Genomic DNA, 21,433 nt, shown 5'->3' on the forward strand with positions numbered 1-21,433 from the left:
AAAACTATAGACCTATATCTCTTACTTCGATCTGTTGTAGAATTTTAGAACATGTTTTTTGATCGAGTATCATGTCGTTTTTGGAAACACAAAATCTACTATGTAGGAATCAACATGGATTTCGGAAACAGCGATCGTGTGAGACCCAACTCGCTTCATTTGTTCATGAGACCCAGAAAATATCAGATACAGGCTCCCAGGTAGATGCTATTTTCCTTGACTTCCGGAAGGCGTTCGATACAGTTCCGCACTGTCGCCTGATAAACAAAGTAAGAGCCTACGGAATATCAGACCAGCTGTGTGGCTGGATTGAAGAGTTTTTAGCAAACAGAACACAGCATATTGTTATCAATGGCGAGACGTCTACAGACGTTAAAGTAACCTCTGGCGTGCCACAGGGGAGTGTTATGGGACCATTGCTTTTCACAATATATATAAATGACGTAGTAGATAGTGTCGGAAGTTCCATGCGGCTTTTCGCGGATGATGCTGTAGTATACAGAGAAGTTGCAGCATTAGAAAATTGTGGCGAAACGCAGGAAGATCTGCAGCGGATAGGCACTTGGTGCAGGGAGTGGCAACTGACCCTTAACATAGACAAATGTAATGTATTGCGAATACAAAGAAAGAAGGATCCTTTATTGTATGATTATATGATAGCGGAACAAACACTGGTAGCAGTTACTTCTATAAAATATCTGGGAGTATGCGTGCGGAACGATTTGAAGTGGAATGATCATATAAAATTAATTATTGGTAAGGCGGGTACCAGGTTGAGATTCATTGGGAGAGTCCTTAGAAAATGTAGTCCATCAACAAAGGAGGTGGCTTACAAAACACTCGTTCGACCTATACTTGAGTATTGCTCTTCAGTGTGGGATCCGTACCAGATCGGGTTGACGGAGGAGATAGAGAAGATCCAAAGAAGAGCGGCGCGTTTCGTCACAGGGTTATTTGGTAACCGTGATAGCATTACGGAGATGTTTAGCAAACTCAAGTGGCATACTCTGCAAGAGAGGCGCTCTGCATCGCGGTGTAGCTTGCTCGCCACGTTTCGTGAGGGTGCGTTTCTGGATGAGGTATCGAATATATTGCTTCCCCCTACTTATACCTCCCGAGGATATCACGAATGTAAAATTAGAGAGATTAGAGCGCGCACGGAGGCTTTCAGACGGTCGTTCTTCCCGCGAACCATACGCGACTGGAACAGGAAAGGGAGGTAATGACAGTGGCACGTAAAGTGCCCTCCGCCACACACCGTTGGGTGGCTTTCGGAGTATAAATGTAGATGTAGATGTAGAAGAAAGTGGAAGACCACCAAAAAAGTTCGAAGACGCCGAATTGCAAGCAATATTGGATGAAGATGATACTTTGAGTCAGAAGCAAATGGCAGCAATGCTAAATGTTGCACAACAAACAATTTATGACCGTTTGAAAGCTATGGGAAAGATACAAAAGTGTGGAAAATGGGTGCCACATGAATTGAATGAAAGAGAGATGGAAAACCGAAAAACCATTTGTCAAATTTTGCTTCAAAGACATGAAAGAAAATCAATTTTGCGTCGAATTGTTACTAGCGATGAAAAATGGATTTATTTTAAGAATCATAAACGGGAAAAATCATGGGTAATCCGGGACAACCATCAACATTGACTGCAAAACCAGATCGATTCGGCGAGAAGACAATGCTCTGTGTTTGGTGGGATCAGAAAGGTGTGGTGTATCATGAGCTTCTAAAACCCGGTGAAACTGTGAATACTAATCGCTACAGACAACAAATGATCAATTTGAACTATGCATTGATCGGATAAAGACCAGAATAGGCCAGAAGTCATGGCAAAGTAACTTTTTTACACGACAATGCACCTGCACACAAAGCAAAACTGGTTCAGGATACAATCAAAACACTTGGCTGGGAGCTGCTACCCCACCCGCCGTATTCACCAGACTTGGCCCCTTCCGACTACCATTTGTTTTCATCAATGGGACATGCAGTGGTTGAGGAACTCTTCGATTCCTACGAAGAAGTCGAAAATTCGGTGTCTGATTGGTTTACTTCAAAAGACGAACATTTCTATTGGCGTGGTGTCCACAAATTGCCAGAAAGGTGGTCAAAATGTATAGAAAGCAATAGTCAGTACTTTGAATAAAATGTTTTTACTTTTCAAAATTAGTGTTTCATTTTCACAAAAAGAAACGCTCATTTCATACTGGTACACCTGATAAATTGCAAAGTAATGAAACACTTCCTGTTCATCAATGAAGCTGACAGTACTGTTTGTGGTGCATAATTTAGCTTTCGACATGGATGACGATTCGACACTCTAACTCAACAAACTGCCTATTGGCTTCTGTGTCGGGTTCTTCGGCAGACGTTCATCTGATGATTTTACTGACGTTTCGCCAGAACGAGTGGCTGGCATTGTCAAAGCTCAGCCTCCGTTGCCGGTGGTGAACTGGAGCCGAGCTCTCGGCCGCAGAGTATATGTACCTGGCGCGCCAACGTCCGAGGACTTCTCCGACGGCATTTCCGGTGCGGTTCTCCTCTTGCTACCTGCGACGGTCGTTCGCTGCAGTACGTGAAGCCAGGATCTGTTTACCTTAAGGCTTTCCTCTTTCTTGTTGAAACTGTTCGCGTGTTTTTGTATTTCTACAGCTTCCCTGAACAAGCGGGTGTGATAGTGCTTCTCTACAGCCAGAAATTCCGTGTCGGCGAATTTTATTACGTGGTCGGTCTCACTTAGTGCGTGTTCTGCCACGGCCGATATCTTCACCCGCCCCAGCCTGCAATGTCGCTTGTGTTCTTCGATCCTGGTGTTCACTGATCGTCCAGTCATTCGGACATAAACTTTTCCACATGTGCAAAGTATACGGTATATTCCCGACATTGCAAGTGGGTCTCTTTTCTCCTTTGCCGATCTAAGACACTCTTTGATCTACCGAGTCGGTTTGAAAATCGTCTTTACGCCGTGTTTGCGCAATACACGGCCGATTCCGTCCGTAACTCTCGGAATGTATGGCAGAAAGGCCGTACCCGACCTTTCTATTTCTGATTCTGGAGCTGGTTTGATAGTTTGTGTAGGTATCGGTCCAATGTGTCGGTTTTCGATACACGCTGTCTCCCAGGTTCTCGTCATCCCTTGAGACCAGCACATCTAGAAACGGCAGTTTTTTGACTTTTTCTACTTCCATGGTAAATTTTATGTCAGCATGGTGGCTATTCAAGTGTCTTAGGAAGTCACCGAGCTCCACATGGCTCCACACGACGGAAGTATCATCGACGTACCTGTACCACACCTTAGGTTTGCAAGTCGCCAAGCCCAGTGTCTGTGCTTCGAATTGTTCCATGAAGAAGTTGGCCACCAGTGGACTAAGAGGACTACCCATGGCGACGCCTTCCGGAGCTGTTCGTAGAAATTGTCATTCAGCGTGAAATAGCTCGTGGTGAGGCATGCATGGCAGAGCTTCTGTGATGTCTTGCGGGAAAATGAAACCGATGTGGTCCAGAGCGTCACTGAGTGGCACTTTCGTAAACAAAGAAACAACATCAAAGCTGACCAGGATGTCGTTTGCTGAAAGCTTCAGTTTCTTCAGCTTCTCAGTGAAATGTCCTGAGTCCCTTATGTATGTGTCGGTTTTCCCCACTTGCGGCTGGAGCAGAGAGGCCAAGTGTTTTGCCAGTTTATACGTCGGTGAGCCAGGAGCGCTAACGATCGGTTTTAGTGGAACGTTGTTCTTATGGATCTTAGGTAATCCATACAGCCGAGGTGGTAGGGCTTCTGTGTTGGGCAGGTATCTCTGTATGTCCGCCGGTAGAGAAGACGCCTTGATTAACCGATTCGTATTCCGTGTGATACGCTGAGCAATGGGTACTCCACAAATAATATTAGAAGTGAAACAGAGCCAAACACTCAGCGAAGTAAGGAATCAGAAAAAGAAACGTCGGGTACGGCCTTTCTGCCATACATTCCCAGAGTGACGGACGGAATCGGCCGTAAATTGCGCAAAAACGGCGTAAAGACGATTTTCAAACCGAGTAGGTAGATCAAAGAGTGTCTTAGATCGGCAAAGGAGAAAAGAGACCCACTTGCAATGTCGGGAATATACCGTATACCTTGCACACGCGGAAAAGTTTATGTCAGAATGACTGGACGATCAGTCAACACCAGGATCGAAGAACACAAGCGACATTGCAGGCTGGGGCGGGTGAAGATATCGGCCGTGGCAGAGCACGCACTGAGTGAGACCGACCACGTAATAAAATTCGCCGACACGGAAGTTCTGGTTGTAGAGAAGCACTATCACACCCGCTTGTTCAGAGAAGCTGTAGAAACACAAGAACACGGGAACAGCTTCAATAAGAAAGAGGAAAGCCTTAAGGTAAATGGATCCTGGCTTCCAGTACTGCAGCGAACGACCGTCGATGGTAGCAAGAGGAGAACCGCACCGGAAATGCCGTCGGAGAAGCCCTCGGACGTTGGCGCGCCAGGTACATATAGTCTGCAGCCACGAGCTCGGCTCCAGTTCACCACCGGCAATGGAGGGTGAAGCTTTGACAATGCCAACCACTCGTGCTGGCAAAACGTCAGTAAAATCATCAGATGAACGACGGCCGAAGAACCCGAGGCAGAAGGCAATAGGCAGTTTGTCAACAAGTGGCCACTTTTGACCTCCAGTTAAGTTTGTTCAAAGCTAAAATCGACAGTACTTGAAAGTGATCTCTAGCTATCGGCAGGACAGGATAAAATAGTTTCATTTTAGCTCATTATTTGGTGTAATTTCTTATCTAGTTGGGTGTCATTTTTCGCAAGTTTCAGCGCTGTTTTACTGCCGACTTAGTTTTTTGATTTTACAGTTATTTTTGGCCAATTTTGGTGTTATTTTATTCCTTGCCTGTTTTAATTTTCTGTCAATTTGAGTTTTTTTTGCCAAATTCGCTATTGCTTTTTTTCAAACTCGGTGTTACTTTACCAATTTCGTGACTATTTTTTCCAATTTTAATGTTACATATTTTCCTTTTCGATGTTCTTTTTCAAATTCGTAGTAATTTTTATCTAAATTCGGTGTTTTTTGCCACATACGTTGTTATCTTCATATGAAAATCGATACTACTTCTTTTTGTGATTTGGTGTTACCTTTTTCTGCCAAATTGTGTTTCTTTTGTCAAACTCTATGCACTTTTGGCCAAGTCATGTTTTTTGCTAATTTTGGTGTGTTTATTACCGAGTTCGATATATTTTTTTACTAATATTGTTGCTATTTTTGCCAATTTCCTTGTTATTTTTTCCCAATTTCCTTGTTATTGTTTTGCCAAATTCTGCGTTATTTCTTGCCAAACTCGTTGCGCTTTGTTTTAGAAATTGGATTTTATTTGTGCCACTTTCGATGTTATTTTCTTGCCAAGCTTGGTATTTTTCTTTTTGCCGATTTCGGTGCTATTTTTGAAGTCACGTCATAGTTCTTTACGTGGGAGATGGACTATTAATCCAGCATTGTATACGAAGCTCACACGGAAAATATGCAGAATGATTTGTCAGTATTCAGTAATTATCAGTTACTTACATTGTTTCACTGTCGTTCTCAGATTTTTAACGTTTTTCATTCGGAAAAATGACAAATTTTACGGTATTTCGTAAAACTTGCCGATTTCGCGTCATTTACCTAAAACTGTCAATTACGGTTTATCGGATACGCGCAGTTTTCCTGTCCCTACTGTGAGGTAACGGGTGAATCGTGGCGCCCCGAAAGTACGGAGGAAGCAGTGGTCGCACGGCCCTCTCGGCAGGCCGACCACATGGAGCCAGGGGTCCAGCGGCAGCGTGGCTGGCAATTCAGTGGTGACGCTGTGTCGGTGAAGGAGACATGCTGCGAGTGCCCAAGATGGCGGACTTTGTGACACCTTAATGGCACACATTTCAAGGTTCGTATAGAAATTACACTACTGGCCATTAAAATTGCTACACCAAGAAGAAATGCAGATGATAAACGGGTATTCATTGGACAAATATACTGGAACTGACATGTGATTACATTTTCACGCAATTTGGGTGCATAGATCCTGAGAAATCAGTACCCAGAACAACCACCTCTGGCCGTAATAATGGCCTTGATACGCCTGGGCATTGAGTCAAACAGAGCTTGGATTGCGTGTACAGGTACAGCTGCCCATGCAGCGTCAACACCATACCACAGTTCATCAAAAGTAGTGGCTGGCGTATTGTGACAAGCCAGTTGCTCGGCCACCATTGACCAGACGTTTTCAGTTGGTGAGAGATCTGGTGAACGTGCTGGCAAGGCCGCAGTCGAACATTTTCTGTATCCAGAAAGGCCCGTACAGACCTGCAACATGCGGTCGTGCATTATCCTGCTGAAATGTAGGGTTTCGCAGCGATCGAATGAAGGGTAGGGCCACGGGTCGTAACACATTTGAAATGTAACGTCCACTGTTCAAAGTGCCGTCAATGCGAACAAGAGGTGACCGAGACGTGTAACCAACGGCACACCATACCATCACGCCGGGTGATTCGCCAGTATGGCGATGACGAATACACGCTTCCAATGTGCGTTCACCGCGTTGTTGCCAAACACGGATGCGACCATCATGATGCTGTAAACAGAATCTGGATTCATCCGAAAAAATTACGTTTTCCCATTCGTGCACCCAGATTCGTCGTTGAGTATACCATCGCAGGCGCTTCTGTCTGTGACGCTGCGTCAAGGGTAACCACAGCCATGGTCTCCGAGCTGATAGTGCATGCTGCTGCAAATGTCGTCGAACTGTTCGTGCAGCAACGAATTTCCGAAATGTAAACGCTTAATCCGATTCCGTCGATCGACGTGTCTTTAGAAAGCAATTAGTGCAAACCTAAATTGGTATGAATTACAGGCATGTAACTTGAATAGTACACGAGTTACTGGAGGTCAAATTGGCCAATTACTATCGACTGCGTCAGGCCATAAGTACTCCACAGTTGCACGGAGAATCGATAGCACCATGATTATAAATATACTTATTCGTCTATGTCTTTTATTTATTCGTATATCAGATATATACTATTCATGGAGAAATTGGTTAAATATTTACTGTGTTTTAGAAAGCACAGAGACATTAAGCTACTGGCCTACCTTTTGTTCCATTCCTTTGATATATGTTTATTTAATATGTTTATGTATCTAATAATGTGTGTTATAGCGTGTTTATGGCCAGCCGTAGGAAAATGTATTTAATTTCAAGTTATTTAAATGTAACTCCAGTATTTCGTGTGTTTCATTATTGTCTTGAAGGCAGGGCGGGAGCACTCAAGCCAATCACAGCGATCGTCTCTGGGGAGGACACGAGGTAGTTACGAGCAGTGTGGCAGTTATGGAGAGGACGGGACAGGCCACGAGAACTGTTGGACACGACGGAGCGACGGACGCAGAGTCGCGAGAGGGACTTGGACAGTGTGGAGCGGTTTACACGTGCTCCCGGCACATAGAAATATTTCGTAGTGCTGACTTGTGCACTTGTGAGAGTTTTGTGCCTTCTACAGTGAAGACGTAGTGTGCATTTAGAAGTGAATATCTCGCGATCTTTGTTGTTGTTCATAACTAATTACGTGCAGTAGGAATCTATCGTTTCCCTGTTATTGAAGTTATATTTTATTTAATTGCTGGACCGTCGACACCAATAAATGTTTTACAGAAATATACCTCATTCTCAAAAGTATTTCTACTGTCGTACTCATCATTTAAAGTCGTTTAGATAGTACATGCAGATTTTATTTAATTCCAATCTTTCGTTTATAAATTTGTATCTTACATTCATAATTTGCAATTGCCTAGTGATAGAAACCTTCGACCACTCGGTTCAGGTTTGTATTCTTATCATATACTGTAGACTCAGCAGTATTTGGCCTGTAATGCCACAACTACGTATCCCAGCCCCTAGACAATGAAACCAGCCAAAACTTTTAATATTGTGACGTTGAGTCTGAGGGAACGCAGTTGAGGCCCACCTCATTTCATTCATTTTTGCAATTTAAGCCGGCACTACCTTTTGGTGAAATCAGCTTCAGACATGTCAAATCAATTTTCCGCTCGTGTAGTTACATTTTCTTGTCACACTATGAAGCACAGCAATGTTTATGGTTGACGGATTGCAACCACAGATACACTGAAACTGCTGATCATCGGTAGGGTTTCGTACCCTCAGGCTGAATCTAATTCATCTGCCACGCACATAATGCGCCATTTGCTATGAAACAAATAATTAATGGCATTATCCTACATTTTATTTCAGTAACTGTGCGTACTTACTACCATATCATTTTCATACTGGTTCCTTTATTTGTTGTTTAGAAACCTCACTGTGTCACAAGTCTAATTACAAATCTCCCCATCTCAAGTTGAGTGAAAAACTGATAGCATGTGAAATGATACCTAACAAGCGGAACGCACATACGCGCCACCACCGATTTCGTCAAAATTGATGGTGTGTGCATAGTGTGGCCAGAAATGAAAGTGGCAGAAACGGGAGCTAAAGATAACCGAGTGTTTGGAAAAAAATTGAATTTTTGGTGCGGGTCAAGCGAAGCAACCGTCATGTGTGCTGTGTTGGTTTTCACGCAGCTGTTCGCCGACCGGAAAGAGTACAGCACACTAATCCAAGCGTCCAAGGGTCTTGGGGTCAAGTTCCTATGCGGAAACTTTTTTTTTCTATTCCCAGTTTTTGTATAAGTAGAAGTAATGCTCAATACATTATTTTCATTACTTTATAACAGGCAAAGGAAAACTTTCGATTGCAAATAAATTTCGAGGGAGGTATTGTAAGGACTACATGACAAAATCATGTATAAAATTAGATACGTTCTTTATTTTAAAGTTTGATAATTGACACGTGATAGAATGATTTTCATCGTGACAAGACGGGAAGCATTAATTTTCGCGACGCCTTGTCGGTGTTTTATAATTACATGGTTGTTTTAAAGCTTCAACAGACAAACAATACTCTCATTATGTTCTCACTATATTCTCGAATGATTCCCGTTACTCGGTCGAGAGTTACCAAGCGAATGAGCTCTGCAGCCGTAGCTCACGTTGTCCCCAATGGCCGATGGGTCGACTTTACCTGCATCAGAAACCTAGTGTCCACGTGCAACTTCAGAGGGCTGCTCGAAGGTCAAAATGAAGCTAACGGAATATGAAGGCCTGTACGCTTTAATCATAATTCCTTCTTGGAATGTCATTTGCGGAATCTTCGTAGACACTGTAAGTGCAAACATTTCTTAGAAAATATTTGCAGTTCCAAATTTTTCTTTGCGTTCCTTTGTTATGCCATTTATGGAAAGATTAATCATTAAAACGTATTGCGGATTACTGCGGCTTATTTGCAGTGTGTGTGTGTGTGTGTGTGTGTGTGTGTGTGTGTGTGTGTGTGTGTGTTTTTGCAATATGTTTCACTTTCTTTTGCTGGTTTGACCATTATCTTCACTTGGAAGGCCTGCACTAAAGCTTTTAGTGTCACTGTTTGCAAACTACACAAACAAGGTGGCGGACAGCTGAACAGCTCAATGTATATCCATAGTTATTAACAGAGTCACACATAATTTAAATGCCCATATGGATGGATCACAAGCATGTAACAGGACATCAGGAATTTAAAATGAATAAAATCTGCACATGTGCAGTCAACTGCAAGGTATTCTGTGACATAACCTTAGTAGTACGGCAAAGACAGTATGGCCCCACTCTGCACAGTTGCCAAATTTATTTAAGATAATGAATCCAAGGTGGCAGTGACAGATGTAGCAATGTCGCCATGATGTCATGTCAGGAAGTTCAATTTTTTTTCGAAAAAATTGGTCTATTGGTCTACCTCCGCTAACCGAAGTTATCCAACCACCATCTCTTCCTTGGAATTGGCGGGAAATGGGCGCAGTCTGTGTTGGGCTGCTGGATAAGATGGACTTAAGTCTTTATTTTGCATGCACTGTTTATTTAAACAGTGAGTTGTCATAGGCAGTAGCTCCATCCAGTGTGTTCACCATGAGGTCCAGAGTCCAAATGACCTAGTATACAGTACCATTACCAGAGGACACTGTCATCTCCCCTGTGATGTAATCCAAGATGGCAGTCTGGGGAAAAATTGTGGGAAAAGGACTCAGGCTGTGTTCAGCTGCTGGAGAGGAAGGAGTGTATTTCAGTGGGAAGCAGGAACAATTAATTCAGGAACAGATTTCAAGTAGTTTATTTATTACACTGATACAAAACGCTTGCCATGGCGTGCTTGGTTCACAATAAATAGCCTACAGACCTGCAAACTACTCGTAAATTATCGAAAGAATTCGATGCACTTATGTACATACATGCAAAAAACTTGCGAATTGTCATAATAATGCATGTATGATGTTCTGCAAACACACTCACAACGGTTAAACAGCAGAAAATAATGCAGTACACAAACACTTATCGCATGTAAAAATGCTACCGAACTATCTTCATGAAATTCGACTGCGGAGAATCAGCAAACTGTTCCCTACAGAGTTTCAAGGTGGTATGATGTGTCCCACATGTAAGACTTGTCTGGCCGTGTGCACGTGTTCACCTGCCCAATGTGGCCAACACATAGCTGCGAGATGTTAGCGTAATGCCTAATCCTTGCAGGTGCAGCTTAAAGTTGTCATTGTTATACTGACATCTCATCTCTATGTAAATAACAGCCAAGTCCCTCTCTGGACGCACCATAGAAATATTTTTCAGTGCTTTCAGATATTGTTTACAAAAATATCCCAGAATAACACAGGATGCATTCTTCCTAGTGATCCAAACGAGACAGCCCATCCATTACATGTAAACCTTTCCTGGATATCATTAAGTGTCACATTAAACCTTTCCTGGATATCATTAAGTGTCACATAAATTGTTAATGGTGGCTTTTGTTGTTTTTGTAGTTGCTTTTGTTATGTCTCAGGTTATCTGCATGGAAATTCTTGCCCTAAAAGCACTTGTCAACTAAAATAGCCCAGAATAACACTGAATGCATTCTTCTTAATGGTCTTAATGAGGCACCCCATCCATCAAGTGTTACCTTTCCCGAAAAATGTTACATCCTGCTTTTAACATACATCTCTGAAACAGTAATCGTTCACCCTTGTTCTCACCACTAAAAGCCTTCATCATGTCTGTGCATGATTGCAAAAACACCGTTAATCATAAAAGCATTCTTGTTGTATGGAAAGAGAGCACAATCGAGTCACATACAGGAAGAATCGGAACAATTACTCAAACAGAATTGGAAGCAATGTCCTACAGAAGAGAAAAATGGCTAGAATTTTCTGTGTCCTACAGCTGTTGGTCTGAAAACAGTAAATAAAGGAAGTATAAACCATTATCCATCATTACCAATCATAAAAAATCTTAGACAAAACATCCATGAAACTAGCAACATATAATGACAATGGGAAACATCATCAGAGCAGAAATATAAATATACAACTCTGACAGGCCATACAAAAATCACAGTGTGTAATCCTATTACATATTATGACATTAAACCACAATTTGTCGGCATGGACCAGAAGGGGTGGTGTGACTTACTAATAAAAACTCTGTGTAGTGATACGAGTTTAATATGTAGCACCAAAATAACCAGAATGCACACAGAGGAAAGTATTCAATGTTCACTCTTCAGCAGAGTGTGTGCTGATATGAAACTTCGTGGCAGATTAAAACTGGGTGCCGCACCAAGACTCAAACGCACGACCTTTGTCTTTGCCAAGCAAGTGCTCTGCCATGTGAGCTACCCAAACATGAGTCATGATCTGTTCTCATGGCTTTAATTCCACCAGTACCTTATCTCCTAGCTTCCAGACTTCACTGAAGCTCCCCTGAAAACTTTGCAATACTAGCACTTCTGGAAGAAAGCACATTGCAGAGACATAGCTTAGCCACTGCCTGGGAGATGTTTCCAGAATAAAATTTTCTCTCAGCAGCTGGATGTGTGCTGACATGAAGCTTAATTTATCATTTGGATGGTGGCATTAACAGTTACTATAAAAATATATAATCTAGTAAATCAATATTATTGGTTTTGTAATCTGAAGACATAACTGATAACACTAGAATACAGAATAGTGGTCTATCATAACAGTATGAAGTCAAATTATCTTAACAGAAAGACTGAAATATTCGGTATACTGACAATGGTTAAACTGGAAAGTTTAAATTTGACTTAAAATGAAATATACCACTTTGTAAACACATTAAAGTATGAAGATTGAGGCAGAACCAAACTTATCATAGGAGATGGGGGCAATGATGGCCAAGAGGGAAGAGGGGTGGAATAGTGTTGAACACGGGCCAGAAAGAGAAAGGGAAATTTGGGGGGGGGGGGGGGGAGAGATGAGTAACTGATTGCTGCATAACTGATATCTTAAATATGAAGAAAAATAAATTTTGTTAACACCAAATTTTAAAACACTGTCTTAAGAAAAGACGTATCAATGTCTCTTAGTACTGGTATGAAGCGAAAACTTCTTAAAACTGTTTTGAAACTACCTCAATTCCAAATTACTACCTGTCAGGACCTAGTCATCCATAAATAACAGAATACTGTGCACAAGAAACCATCAACAAGAATCATAAATGTCACAGCATTTTCATAACCTATACAAAAATCATTTGAATACTTTTTATTTATCAAATCAGCTTGTTAATTTTAGATCTTATCAGAATGTCTCATCTGATCATTTATATTACTCAGAGAGTACTTGTGGATCTTTAGATGTGCTCCTAGAGCTTATATGTTGCTTGGGGAAGAATGCTCTTTAACTCTAGTTCAAAGTTTTCTTTCATTCTGACCTATGTAAAATTTGTCATGCTGAAAATCATCAACCTTACATGTCCCAGATTAGTCCTGTCTATATATTGTTTATGCTTTCATGCCAAACAGATCATAGCATTACCTTCTTCTAACTAGTTGTTTAATTTTCTCTGAAGTATTACCATATGGGGCAAGAACCATATAACTAGTGCTCTCATTGTCATTTATTTCAAGCAAAGTGAGTAATATTCTTGCTGTCTTACCTGTACTCTAATTGTCTTGTTATACAACCAATGTTCTGCAGTGCTATGTACCATAATGTATTAAGTTCAGCATCAGTGCCATCATCTGAATGACCATAGAAACCGCTAGTAAGTAGTATGATGTATCCATATCTCCCTTCAAGTGTGACGCTTTTTGATATTGTGTACTGACCTTCTGGGAAATATATTTCCCTATTACTCCTGTTAGCTGTAAGATTTGATATTACGTGATAAATTATTTTAAGTTTCACAATAAATGCAAAATACTTGCACTTACAGCTTTCTTCAGTAGTCATTGAGTTTTTTCCACTGTGTGCTTTAATTCTGCTTAGTTTGTATGGTATCTGTGATCATGAAGCTTATTAGTGAAATCTTTGGCTCTAAATTTTAGTCATTTATTCAGATAGGTATTCTTTGCTTGTCATACCTTGTGTTTTGGAACATGTGATAGACGGTATTGTATGATATATTGTAGTAAAAATTATGTATAATAATACTATTGACATGTTTGCTTGAATTATATTTCAATGTCATTTGTGAGAGTTTCCCTTATTGTCACTCAGTTTTCTATTAGACAGATAATGCACTGTAAAACGGTACACACACACACACACACACACACACACACACACACACACACACACACACACACACACAGCTGTGATTAATTTACAATGTTATTATTCTGCTTTGGTACATATGTTACAACATTGCTCTAACTGTTGCTATTATAGTTATAATTCTTTACCAGACGAAGTAAATCCTAACAAAATAGCAACTAGGAGTGTCAATCTAACGAGAACGCCAAGAAACAACAACAAAAATAGCAAATCAAAGGAATGACAAATGAACTAGAGTCTAAACTGTCTCAAGCACAGCCTTTCGAATTTGCACAAAAAATCGCTACAGACGAAGTTTTTTGAGCCTTAGACATCTTGAAACCTAGAAAAAGAGCATATACTGTGTGTTCGTTAAAGATGCTGCTCAAGGTGGAGCCATCCTGAAACTGTCTAAATCTGGTTAACAATCGCGAAGGTTATAGACTTATTGCTGTTCTAAAATGCCTGCCATAAACTGCAGGCGAGAGTACTCTACAGTAGGATAGCACCAAATATCTTGAAAAATATTCCTTTAGAAAAAGCTGACTTGAGACCAGACCGCATTTGTAGTGATCAAGTGCAAGCATAGTCCGCTTACATAGAGAATGGAATCAAAGATCAGAACAAAACAATAGCCCTGTTTATTGACTTAACATCGGCATATCATAAAGTGTGGAGAAAGGTATGCTTCTAAGGTTCTTCAGAACAATTCAGTGTAAAAGAGTTGTACAGCTACTGAATAACCTCCGGTCCAACAGGAAATTACAAAACTTCCTGGCAGATTAAAACTGTGTGCCTGACCGAGACTCGAACTCGGGACCTTTGCCTTTTGCGGGCAAGTGCTCTACCAACTGAGCTACCGAAGCACGACTCACGCTCGGTACTCACAGCTTTACTTCTGCCAGTACTTCGTCTCCTACCGTCCAAACTTTACAGAAGCTCTCCTGCGAACCTTGCAGAACTAGCACACCTGAAAGAAAGGATATTGCGGAGACATGGCTTAGCCACAGCCTGGGGGATGTTTCCAGAATGAGATTTTCACTCTGCAGCGGAGTGTGCGCTGATATGAAACTTCCTGGCAGATTAAAACTGTGTGCCCGACCGAGACTCGAACTCGAGACCTTTGCCTTTTGCGGGCAAGTGCTCTACTAACTGAGCTACCGAAGCACGACTCACGCCCGGTACTCACAGCTTTACTTCTGCCAGTACCTCGTCCCCTACCTTCCAAATTTTACAGAAGCTCTCCTGCGAACCTTGCAGAACTAGCACTCCTGAAATAAAGGATATTGCGAAGACATGGCTTAGCCACAGCCTGGGGGATGTTTCCAGAATGAGATTTTCACTCTGCAGCGGAGTGTGCGCTGATATGAAACCCTGGCAGATTAAAACTGTGTGCCCGACCGAGACTCGAACTCGGGACCTTTGCCTTTCGCGGGCAAGTGCTCTACTAACTGAGCTACCGAAGCACGACTCACGCCCGGTACTCACAGCTTTACTTCTGCCAGTACCCGCGAAAGGCAAAGGTCCAGAGTTCGAGTCTCGGTCAGGCACATAGTTTTAATCTGCCAGGAAGTTTCATATCAGCGCACACTCCGCTGCAGAGTGAAAATCTCATTCAGGAAATTACAAGTTCACCTAAATGGTCAAGTAAGTAAGGTGAACAATTTAAATTACAAACTACCACAAGGACTTCAAATTTAATGTTGCATCCTACCAGAAAAGAGTGCGAGAACGTTTATCTATGTTGATGACGTAACAGTCTAATGATTTTACAATTTCAGAAAAGACTCTCACTCAGGATTTGAGAATTCTGGATGAGATTTTTTGATGTATCGCGACTCAAAGCAAACGAAAACGAAAGTGATTCTTTCATCTTCCATCTGAATAACCGGGATGCTGGCCATAAACTGAAAAGTGCATTCAGAAATCAGTTCTTGTCATATAACCCATCTCCAAAATATCTTGACGTGACTCTGGATTGCCCTCTGACATATAGAACGTACCTAACTGAAACAGTCTCAAAATTGAGAACCAGATACAACATATTGCACAAACTCTGTGAAAAAAGTTGGGGAACTCAGGTATCAGTTCTGAAAACAACTGCCCTCTCAATGTGCATTTTGTTGGTGGATATTGCTGCCCAGTATGGCTGAATAATACTCATACAGACATGGTTGATACAAAGCTGAATGTGGCTATAAGAAGATATATGGCACAACACCCACGGAACGGCAATCTGATCGAACAATGGAAGATACAAAATCAAGCTCCATTGGAAAAGGAGTGGGAGAAATTTTAGAGAAATTGCGAGCTGTCACTACATCAGTACTGTGACGTCACTCAAAGGCAATAACTTAAGTCTGGGAAACTCTCCTGGCAAGAGATTCACTTCTGAAGGATTCCAGCATGGTGGGGTAAGTGGTTTGCAGCCAATCCTGGCTCTGAAGGTCTCAGTGCCAATCTTCTTACACGAGCCCCTCCAGGTTTCCAACAACATAGGAAGTTGTTGAATACCCTAAATCGTATATGCACCAAGCACAGAGTATGGCAGGACTTTAAGCACAAGTGTGAAACCGGTGAAAGTACCAAGAGTGACAGTGGACACTAGCGACAAACGATGCACCTCATAGACATGGAATCTCCTCCATGAAAATACGCTGAAGCTCTGTCCAGCATACATTACATCTCTCAGGATGCAGTCTTCTGGGTGGAACTTTAGATATCAACCTACAACCAACAGTTTGAAAATAGTTAAAGAACTTTCCTGTCTTTTACTATCGTAAACTTAAAATACCTATTCTACTTATTAAAATTAGCATTTTTCTTTACTGTATAATTCATGCAACTGTTTTTAAATGTACTCCATTCACATGGATAATATTGTCTCATCAACTTAACATAAGATTTCCCTAATCAGGAATTATATTAATTTATTTTATCTGTACTTTATGTATATTGTATTATCTTTAACCCTGCTGCTGTTCAATCTCTGTAATGTACCCTTGGTGCCATAGGAAATAAAATATAAAAAAATCTTAACATTATCCTAGCGTACTACAGCACATATTGATCAGACATCTTTGTGATTTTATATTTTACATTACAATACTTTAGTTACTCAGGTTAAGTCTTAAAAAAATGTTCAGTTACTTCTTGCTGTGTATTACGATAAGTGGTGATTCAAGGCAATCCTTATATACTTTGCTATTGTTCTAGGCCTTCATAATTAATGTGGTTTTATGTTTCTACTTGAGTGGCATGTAATTTTCATTGGCTACTTGGTATGAATATTGATTTTATCTTGTCATTGTCTACATGACGCTTTGTATTTTAAGGTTTTGAAGCCAGTTTTGTCTTCTTAACATTGACATTAGAACCAGACGATAGGCCGAAACTGGTAGAAAATTAATTGTTCTTGTGCAGATTTGTGTCATATGTTTCCTGCTACCTAATTTGGATGCTTCTGTTTACATAAATCGGAAAAATTGTCTCTTTCAATAAATTTTGTTTTTTGGGTCAGTAAATATTAATTCGTTATTGGCGAGTCAAATTCCATTCCCATTCTTACAATTTTGTCCAAATGTAATATGGTTTTTTAACTGAAATCTGGTACAACTAGACATTCTTGCACAAATTTTATCTTCCCAATGTCAGTTGACAAAAGTAATATTTTATTTCTTTCACAACTGTAGCATATCTCACACCAATGTACGTACCTTAACAGCCATTCCAGTCACTGCCATGAAATCTGGACTGTGTTTCATGTTGCCACTTCCTGGTTCTGAAGTTTTAGAGACTTCTAGGATGTATGAAACAATTAGTCTCCCAGTTTTCTGTCTGAATGGAAATATAGGGAGCTCCCTGAGTGTCACATTGATTTTTATCATTCTCATTATAAAAGAGATTATCTTCAGTTTCACTGAAACCCATTTTGTGCCCTATCTTTTTCAGTGCTGCCTTCTTTTCTGCTTGTAATGCACTAACAGTCATGCCAGGTTTCCCTGTTCTCCACAGTTTTCATTGGAAGAATGTTTACCAGTTGTGGATTCCCTTCATTATCCAGTCTATTATTCATTTCTTCTCAACAGTTTGGATACATCATCTCACCAATTTGTTTTACATTGGTCTTGATTTTTCTGTTTGTGTTGTTGTCCCTACAATATTTTCAAAAAAAACTTCGAACTTTCATTACCTCACACTCTTTGGTATTTCCATAACAGATTAATGACCTACTGAGTACCAAAAATTTGATTCTAATGGAGCTGTATACTAGCAACTTGACTGTTCCTACAATTTGGATATGAATGTCTACATCGTCAACTTCCACTGCTTTATCTGTAAATTCGATTTTAATCATTCTATCAATTTCTTCATCATAATTTACATCACATCTGTCATCATATTCATCTTAATTTCATCATCACTCGTATTACAATTAAAAGGTAAAATGTCTTCACTACCTGTACTTGATTATCAAATTCACCAATTACAACATTGGAAATTGCGAGATTACGTTTTAGTCGTGCTTCCTCAGTAATTATTATTTGTACCACAATTATTATAATTATTTTTCGTCATTTCTTCCTCCTTTGAAATTTCAATGCCTAACAAACTATAGGCATTTGGGAGCAACTCATCACCCCACACTTACTCTTAATTACATGTGTTTTTAGGATTTCTGTTGTCTGTTGTGTTGAGAGGCATTGCTTTCCTGAACTCCCTATCAGAATATAGTTTATACTGTTCACAGGCTCCCATTTTTTCTGTACATAGGAGTCTGAACTTATCCTCCCTTATACTCTGATCATGTAATTACTGGCCATATTTAGGCTCATATTTCTTGCTCCAAACTGACAAGCTTACAATGGAACGATCATAAGTATACGTTTATCTTAAAGGTATTGGAATTTCAAAAATTTTATCTTAAAGTTCTCTGTTTCCAGTTCTATTTCTCTCATTTCATTGGCAATCTCTTATGATTTCACAATCCCTGTCAATCATTCCTGCAATATCCTCCTTTTTTTCACGAATTTTCTCATTACAATTTCGATCCCATCCCAATGTCCATAACCATCAACTGCACCACAATAAAATTTCTGTCTCTCATTTTTCTCTAAGACTGTCTGGCTTGTAAACATACTTGAGAAACCATTCAGTTGAGGCTTCTGTTACATAAACTGTGCCTATTGCGCTTTTTGTGGAAATCTTGTTTTTAGGGCATCTGAGTCAGCCCGCCAAAGCTCTAACCAAATGTGTTACTCTTCTAAGCTGTTTCTCAAACAGAGATTAGATTAGAATATATTAGTACTTGTTCCATAGATCATGAATACGACACTTTGTAATGAAGTGGAATGTGTCAGTTAATAAAAGGTGTCAATACAAGATATTACATTACACAAAATATTATATGACACTTAACTTTTTTGGGTGGGGGTGGGGAAATTACCCACTTACTATATCCAAAAATTCATCTAATGAGTAGAAGGAGTTTCTGTTCAGAAATTCCTTTAATTTCCTTTTAAATTCTGTATGGCTGTCTGTCAGACTTTTGATACTATTAGGTATGTGACCAAAGACTTTTGTGGCAGCATAATTTACCTCCTTCTGAGCCAAAGTTAAATTTAACCTTGAATAGTGAAGATCATCCTTTCTCCTAGTGTTGTAGCCAGGTACATTGCTATTACTTTTGAATTCGTTTGGATTGTTAATAACAAATTTCATAAGTGAATATATATATATATATATATATATATATATTGTGAGGCTACAGTGAAGATCCCTAGCTCTTTCATTAAGTGTCTGTAGGATGATATTGGATGAGCTCCAGCAATTATGGTTCAAATGGTTCCAATGGCTCTGAGCTCTATGGGACTTAACATCTGTGGTCATCAGTCCCGTAGAACTTAGAACTACTTAAACCTAACTAACCTGAGGACATTACACACATCCAAGCCCGAGGCAGGACTCGAACCTGCGACCGTAGCAGACGCGTGGTTCCTGACTGAAGCGCCTAGATCCGCTCGGCCACCGCAGCCGGCCTCCAGCAATTATTCTTACGCTTTTGTGCAATGAACACTCTTTTAATGATGAATTACCCCAGAATATGATGCCATACGAAAGCAGAGAATGAAAATAGGCGTGGTAAGCTAATTTACTGACATGTATATCACCAAAATTTGCAATGACCCTAATAGCATAAGTAGCTGAACTCAAACGTTTCAGCAGATATTCAGGGTGTTTTTTCCAGTTCAACCCCTTATCAAAGCATACACCTAGAAATTTTGAATATTCTACCTTAGCTACCGATTTCTGATCGAAGTCTATATTTATTAATGGTGTCATTCCATTTACTGTGTGGAACTCTTTATACTGTGTTTTGTCAAAGTTTAATGAGAGTCCATTTGCAGAGAACCACCTAATGATTTTCTGAAAAACATCATTTACAGTATCATTGGCAAAAAGTACCAGCTTTGCATCTTTGTGAATATAGAATTGCAAGTCATTAATATAAATTAGGAACAGCAGAGGACCCAAGACTGAACCCCATTCTTGATTGTTCCCCAGTTTGAGAAATCACCAGCTTTTTATGCATATTATGTAAACAGCTTATTTCAACTTTCTGCACTCTTCCAGTTAGATATGATTTAAACCATTTGAGCGCTGTCTCATTTATATTACAGTACTTGAGCTTATCTAGAAACGTTCTTTTGTACTCTCCTTTCCCTCTCTAAAGTTAAACCCACTCAAAAACTCGCTTTTGATTCTAACAAAAATCTGTTTGGAGCACATTTTTCAAATACCTTACAGCATAAAACGTATGTGAACAGACATTATGATTCAGTTACAAAATTGCTTACCCTTCAAAAACGTATCTTTCAAATTTAAACACATCAGTCGTTTAAGAAACAGCTTTGTCACAAAAGTCTTGTACAAAAGTTGACAGCACGTTATTTACCCTCTTTAGGAAATTTTATTGAAGGTGCATTAGGCCAAATACCACTACATTTACTAACAAAACGTTTTGTAGGGAGATTTTCTTGTAATTCAACAAGCTTCTATATAATGTTTGACACATTGCTTTCGTATTCACCTACATTACTGGTTACTATTCTTTCTACATCCTCCACTTTAGTACTGATAACAGAAATCTGATTATTTGTCTGCACTAAAGTTGCAGTTTATGTTCCGGATTCTGTTTGGTTTGAGTTATTTCTGATGTCAATATTTAATTATCCTTCAGAATTATCTATTTCCAAACTATTCATACTTTTATTTTATCTAATAGCATTAGCTGATTCTATATTTACAATTTCAGAGCCAACTACATCCACTAGAGCATTTAGCTGCTTCTTAAGTGCATTTCAATCTATCAGTTTCATCCTTGACTTCGGCTACTTGGTCATTGTTATTTAGTTCTCTTGTGAAAGAGAAGTTCTCTTGTGCAATCTTTGTGATAACTTCTCATGTGGCAAATTCTTTTTGGTGTGTGTGTGTGTGTGTGTGTGTGTGTGATGCTTTGCACAGTATGCTGATGTACAAATTACATAAATGCTTGATATATTTTGGAATATTCGAAAAATACAATCCTGCAACTTCGCAACAAAATCGCGCGGAATTTTCGACAGCAACAACACACCAAAAATACTTCGCCACAGTGAAAGAATAAAAATCGATAACGGACGATAATGTAAAGTGTATTTTGCAAATCATGTGAACAGCCGTCTGATGATGAAGTTGCCAGTTCGAAACCGGTAACGGCGCTATTTACC

The 21,433-nt window shown here is 40.1% G+C and overlaps 1 protein-coding gene across 1 annotated transcript in view; it reads left to right on the plus strand.

Annotated features, from left to right (window-relative positions):
* Positions 1–21,433, plus strand: part of LOC124716784 (brachyurin-like) — a 118,225-nt gene that overhangs the window by 37,335 nt on the left and 59,457 nt on the right. The gene's annotated exons all lie outside the window — the stretch shown is intronic.

Source organism: Schistocerca piceifrons, chromosome 9 (assembly GCF_021461385.2).
Source record: "Schistocerca piceifrons isolate TAMUIC-IGC-003096 chromosome 9, iqSchPice1.1, whole genome shotgun sequence".
Classification (NCBI taxonomy): domain Eukaryota; kingdom Metazoa; phylum Arthropoda; class Insecta; order Orthoptera; family Acrididae; genus Schistocerca; species Schistocerca piceifrons.